This window comes from Diadema antillarum, unplaced genomic scaffold (assembly GCF_040938485.1).
Source record: "Diadema antillarum isolate AM-2024a unplaced genomic scaffold, OU_Dant_1.0 seq00000059_RagTag, whole genome shotgun sequence".
Classification (NCBI taxonomy): Eukaryota; Metazoa; Echinodermata; class Echinoidea; order Diadematoida; family Diadematidae; genus Diadema; species Diadema antillarum.
In genome coordinates, this window is record NW_027271164.1 from 206,108 (window position 1) to 213,524 (window position 7,417).

The window sequence follows — 7,417 nt, forward strand, 5'->3', positions numbered from 1 at the left end:
TAGTTTCACATTTATAGATTGAACCATAAACTCAGTGAAATCAAACCAACATAAAACAGTAGTGTGCATTGTAGATGTCTTGTAAGTCAAATAGATAAAGAAAAATTTAAGACAGAATTTAAAACAAACTTGAGATTTGCACCCCCCCCCCCCCCAACAGTGATACTGGTCTCAGTCACATCCAAGAGAAAACAATGATGATGAAACCTCTCAGCTCTACAACTATTGTGTTCTTGGAAATTATCTCTCTTTTTTTAATGATTTAATAGTTACCTAGATCTCTTCTGAAAGTCATTTCTGCCAAATATCATACCTCTAGATGATTTAGGTTGAAGGATATAATTTCCTCTTTAGAATTCATCTGTTTAAATCCATCATAGTCTTTAAATCTTTAATACACTGAAATTTTAAGATTCTAGATCGAACTTTGTTTGTCTGATTCTGTGAAACTTAAACTGTTCAATTTGTTTGATATTTCCATTTAGACAAATCAGCCATAATGATCAAAGCGGACATCATGTTGATATGACTGTGTGTGTTAAGGGCATTTGTACACCAAAACATTTGATGTATCAAAACACATTACACAGCAGTGATAACATTATGTCTATGTACACACACATGTCTATGCAAAATGTTCAAGAACAAGGAAACTGCTGAATTCTTCAGACACTTTACCTTTTGCTTGCCTCATTCAGATTGGTTGTATCGATCTGCATATTATGGATTAAATTTGATGGTGAAGTCTGTTGCAGAGCATATACATGTAGAGATATTGCTTTTTTAGAGGTGTAAATTACCGAGGGGTTATATCTACTTTATTTTCTCTAATATTGCCTCGAGGGAAAGTAAAACTCCCATAAGGGAGTGTCACAGTATAATACAATAGACTTGAAGGCAATATATTTCTCCATGTATATGATCTGCATTGTGCACATTATTAGGTGATCCGAGTATCCTCTCGGATCACCTTCTGTATCTGTACTGATTCTTTATTCTTCTTTCTTTATTTCTTTATTTCTCCGCAAAAGTTGTGCAAGAGTTAGCTCAGAAAGTGCATTGCCTATCAATGTCAAACTTATACCATATATGTATCATGTCGCAAAGACGACAGCGCAAGTAAAATCATAGTGATCAGTCGACCGTGACGTCACTATGACGTCATTATATGAAAACACATTTTCATGCATATCTCATAAATGGAATGGAATTTTTTAATGTAAATTACGTCACATATATTTCAAGTCAAGCGGGTTCTACTCATTTTCTCAAAAATTCATATTTATCTTAAAACGCGCGCGTATGCGCGCGTTGAAATATTTGTATGCTCAAATCGAGCTCAAAATTTTTTTGCACACGTTTCAGATCATTTGGAGCATTTTTTGAAAAATTGAAAAAATTGGACGGATGCGTACGCGCGCGCACATATTCGCACGCACAGCTAGTATGCAATAGAAATTTTCAGTTTTTTTACACGGATGGGATGTCCAAAATGTCAAGGAATATTTCTACCAAGTTTCAAGTCAATCCGACTCAATATGACGTCATACGGGCCCGTCAAACTCAAAATTCCGCACGTGCGTCAATGGGGATACACAGTGCAACTATGCCAAACAACCGCCAATTTTAAATCGGATTTTACTCGTCAGGATGGACGGTGACCCCCCATTTTCTTGACATATTCTGAAAGCTGATGAGTTGTACATGTTATTTCATGGGTTGGCTATGCTGACAAAATGATTAAAAGATATCAAATTTCTTAATAAAATCAAAAAAGTAAATTTTCAAAATGACGTCATCAAATTCCAAGTTTACTCGAGCGTATCTCACTTATCCTTTGCCATTTTTCACCCAAATTTCAATATGTTGAAGCTTATGAAATGTTCTTTCATAAATGTAAAAACACAATTTTGATTTAATGACGGCATCACCTCGTAAAAATGGATTGAAAGTAACCTTGTCAAATTTGACCAGTTTACGTGTAATCTCTATGGCAGTGCAGTTTTTCTGGAAATGAAAATTGACATTACTATCTTTATCGAGCACTAGCTCACTTATACTTTGGTGAATTTCTACAAGATTTTGATATGTTGTAGCGGAGACTTTGGGCTATCGTAAATGTGCCCTTCGTTTTTTCATACGATGTCGGGATCACGTCAAAAAACTTGGTTGAAATTGAAATTTATCTTCGATGTATTGAAATATTTCTTTCTTTTTGCAACTTTATATGCAATAACTCAAGAAAAACACTCCCTATCACCACCATATTTTGCACATGTTTAGTTCATGTCACGAACATTATTTCATAAAATAACAACTACTTGATCAGACGCCATCTTGGGTATGTAAATTAGGGTCAAAGGTCATAAATGTTTCATCCTGTATCTTGGTGAATACATATCCTATCTTTCCCATATTTTGCACACGTAAAGACCATGTTACAAGGATCATTTCACAAATTAACTACTTCTTGCTCAGATGTCATCTTGTCTATGCAAAGTTGTGTCAAAGGTCATATGTACTTCTTTCTTTATCTTCGTTATGACGTGGTATCTCTATGGGAGGGAATTTTTTTAAATGTGAAAATTGACATGATTGTCCTTATCGAGCACTAGCTCACTTACCCTTCGGTGAATTTCTCCTCGATTTTAATATGTTGTAGCTGAGACTGTGCGCTATCGAATGTGTGCCTTCCTTTCTTCATACAATGTCGGAATCATGTTAAAAAACTTGGTTGAAATTAAAGCTTATCTTCGATGTATTGAGATATTTCTATGTTTCTGCAACTTTCTTTGCAATAACTCAAGAAAAGCAGCCCCTATCACTCCCATATTTTGCACATGTTTAGTTCATGTCACGTACATTATTTCATAAAATAACAACTACTTGATCGGACAACATCTTGGGTATGTAAATTAGGGTCAAAGGTCACAAATGTTTCATCCTGTATCTTGGTGAATACATGTCTTATCTTTCCCATATTTTGCACACGCAAAGATCATGTTACAAGAATCATTTCACAAAATAACCACTTTTTGCTCAGATGCCATCTAGGTTGTGCAAAGTGGGGTCAAAGGTCATATGTACTTGTTGTATCTTCGTTATAGTGTATACAGATTTGGTACCAAAGATAGCAGATATGACTCCCTTTTCTAAATGAGAATCCAAACATCACACGGCCAATGTCTCTGACCACAGATGAAACCTGCATGGTCATGCCTATTGCGATCAGGACTTGAATCATTGATTAAAAAAAAGATCGGATCACCTTAATTTGTCAGTGATGACAAATTACAATCTCTAGTTTTATTCTAGCTCCATCGACAACCAGTATGATTCTTGAATTATATTATGTACCTGACATGCTGTCACTGCTCAAAATTACAAGATTTTAATCCGCACTGCATTAGTCATATCATTGTTTTATGACAAACCACCAACCAATAGTATGTAGACCATTTAGTTTTTTTTTTTTCATATGAGTGAATAGTTTCTCACGCATTGTAGATAACCTCAATAGTACATTGTGCATGTTGTATGTTTTACAATTGTAGTGTATTTATATTATGTTATATGTATTGACAGAAATGTACAGAAGGTTTGCAGAAGTTCTCACCTCCTGTGTATTTGTACATAAGAAATTAAAAACATTTCGATTAACATTTTGAAAGACTTGCACTATAGTCTATCATGTGAATATGAAGTCTTGTCTACTATAATACCTGTTTGGATGAAGTGACTGAATTGGAGGAATTGTTGAAACACATTTGTCTGCTTTTATACAGTTTGATAGCTGGAAGGAATGTAAAGAAGTGATAACTCAGTTTCAAAATGAGCATTGACAGGACAAATCATTCTTTGTTTGTATGTCAGGTGTTGCATTCTATGGATAACTATGCTGTCCATTGTACCAGTCTGACACCTAATAGGTTTGGTAGGATAGAAGCAATGAGCGATGAGGTCAATTTACATACATGGAAGGTCACATCTGCAGAAAGCAACATACAAATAATGGCATTCTACTCTCTCTCCCTCTCTCTCCCTTCTCTCTCTGCATCCCTGTGGCAGGACAAACAATGATGTAGCAACTGAGATGGCCCCAGTGTAATTCAATTCCTGGTGAAATTCAGACAACTCACCAGAGCATGTCACCCTGCCCTATTTAGAGAATGACAGGTATGTTAACGGTTGAAAATTGCTTCTTTGATACCACAGCGAACATTTCAATTTTTTGCTTTTTTTTAGAACTCAAGTGTTCAGAAATATACAGGGCACAGAAATTGAACCAATTTGTATTTATGAGGACAAAACCATCATTGACTCATTGACAGTAAACATAAAGCACAATTCATCATTAATCTGAGGTAATGTAATTCATACTAAAGTGTAGAGGGTGTTTATACTTCAAATGAAGTGTTGGTGTGTTTGATTTTCACCATGCTGTACTGAAGTTATTCATACATGTAATACACAAACATTTTGCTAATGAAGATGCAATTTGATGGATCTCAAAAGATTTCTCATGATGCAATTGTTAAAGTAACTCAGATAAAGTGTACTCTGTTGTATGAAATATATCTTTTTGCAATAGCTTTTCATTCATTTACCAATTAATGATTTTTGGGAGATGTTAAAGCATTCTGCCTCAAAGGGTGAATCAATCTTTGTTTAATCTCTGAAGGATGAAACATTTACTGAATATTAAACAGCCAGTGTATTTTCTGAAAAATATTTGCTCAAGTTTTAAGCTCCTTTAGGTACAGAGGATAAAGCAAGTGTTATGTTTGCAAGTCTCATTTGTTCTACATCCGCTGTGTGCTCACCCACAACTCAAGAATAAACTGCCTCAATGTCATTAAATCAGTACAGTAATAGTGGAGCTAGAGTATGGCAAAGGTCAGAGGTCAAAATTAACAAACAGATTTTATTTAGGTCAAGGGTCATGGTCACATCCAAACTATGATCTGTGATATCTTTCACAATTGCAGCAAATATTCCTTGTAATTTGATCATTCTCACTTGCACAGGCAGATTACTAGTATCAGAATATTTTGAAGGGGAAAAACAGGTGGCCATGCAGGGACAGCAGACAAGGTCAAATTCTTGAATCGAATGTTAGAGTGGTTTCTTGGATTTTAACAAATGTCGTGCAGCAGCATTTGATCAAGGTCACAGCAAGGAAAAGAAGAGGGTGATAGTATTACTGAAGGTATAGTCAGTAGTAGTCCTTGCTCTGACATTTAAAGGGATGGTATAGTTTTGGTTGAGATGGGGATTCAGATTTTAAAATGTTACAAAATAGTTAGATGTTTTATATGAAATATGAAAGAACATACAACCCTGAGAGAAATTCAAAGTTTATTTGACGAAAATCGGTCTTGAAATGGCTGAGATATAAAAAAAAAAACAAAAACACACCAAATAACCCCAAATTTAAGGCCAAAGTAAAACAAAGTGGCTCTAATAAAAGGTTGGTCCCACCTTTTATTAGGACCACTAATAATGGATAATTTGGATATCTCAACTATTTAAAAAAAAACTGATTTTCATCAAATAAACACTGGATTATTAGAATTGTATGCTCTTTTATATTTCATTATCTCACAAAAAAAGTAGGAAATCTGAAGCCCCACCTCAACCAAAACTACACCTTCCCTTTAACTTACAGAATACCTTGAATTAATGCAATGATACTAAGATGTTTGTGGCTCCAGGGAAGTAGATGATTTTTTAATGTTTTTTTTTTTCTCGATGTTATTTGTGACATTAAAGGTCCAGTTTACCTTTGGAAGCAGTCATTTGCAAAATGTTCAAGATATCGCCTTTCATGCATATGTGTAGGGCTGTTGTACCACAAAACACCCTTCCATGTGAAAGTTTTGCAATAAAGCATAAGTTATAAGGAGATGTCAGCATTTTTCTCAATAAATCGTAGCAGTATACGGTTTACAGTTGTTTGGAAACATTTCTATTATAGCTATTGTTCACATTTTGTATGTTTAGCAATACTTAGATTAGAATCAATTTTACTGATTCAAATTTTCACAGTGGTTGTTTCTATCCCTAACTCACACTTAAGAACTATTTTAAGCACTAATGCTGGGTTTTCGTTTCATCTGCAGATGGTAAATTTTGCCTTTGAACTTGAAGTAATTACACATGTGGTATCACACAGTTCTGTATTCTGTGATGGGAGTTTAACTTGGAGGGAATATATCCTTACAAACATTTGAAAGTGAAAAAGAGGGATATTGTGCAAGGGAGCAAAGCAAGGGAGGGAGATGTCCCCTTGCTACAATGTGAAGCTTACCCCTGTTTGTTCTTCAGTGTGGAAATTGACTGATGTGATGCATATTGTTTTAAAGGTCCTGTTTACCTTTGGGAGCAGTGATTTAAAATTTTTTGAAGATATCACATTTGATGCATATATGTGTAGGTCTATTGTATCACAAAGCATCCTACCATACAAACTTTTTGCAATAAAGCCTAAAATATAAGGAGATATCAGTATTTTTCTCATTAAACTGTAACTGTAGACGGTTTAGTCTGGAAACATTTTTATTATAACTATTGTTCACATTTTATGTATTTAACAATACTACACATCAATTATATGGATTCAAATTTTTATAGTGGTTGTTTCTACCCCAACTCATATTTTACAACTATTTTACAGCACTAATGCTGGGTTTTTGTTTCTTCTGCAAATGGTAAATTATGCCTTTAAGGTATTTTGTATGTACAAGGAGACATTATTATCTACATTGCCATACTTAGTACAATAGTTTTTAAGGCAGGTTTTCAAAAAGCTGTAAATAAAAAAGGAAAAATTGGTAAGCACTTCATATCTCTAAAAAGCAGTATTCTGCTGCTCAAATCTGTATAGTTGGCAAGTATAGTAATACAGGTTTCAGCTTTTTATGCCTCCGCCACGAAGTGGTGCCGGAGGCATTATTCATTTTGCTTCTCTGCTGTATTATAAAAACAAAGCAAATAACCCCTCATTAAGAAAGACAAAACAATTAAATTAAAACATGACATTGCAAAGGAATTTGGTTTTACATGTGTTTGCCTACATTTCTACATTTTTACCTGTCAGATTTTCTAAGATTAAGTCTGCATTTGAAGGCATTATTGGATGTTTGAACATTACCCATGATCTAAAATTTTCCCTTTTCAGTTGGGTTAACTCATCATATGTGCTTCACATTCGAAGATACTGGTATGCTTTTTGAAATGTACATGCAAACATCTGGTAGATGATTTTCACAATGTTCAAAGCGCAACAGATAATCACTTGCTCACTTTGGTGCGTACTTGGCCCTGTCTATAGAATGAATTTTATGATCGACATCACAGCAGAGCTCAAGTGAGTTCTCTATAGTCTTCCCACACTCTAAAATTTCATTGTGCTTAT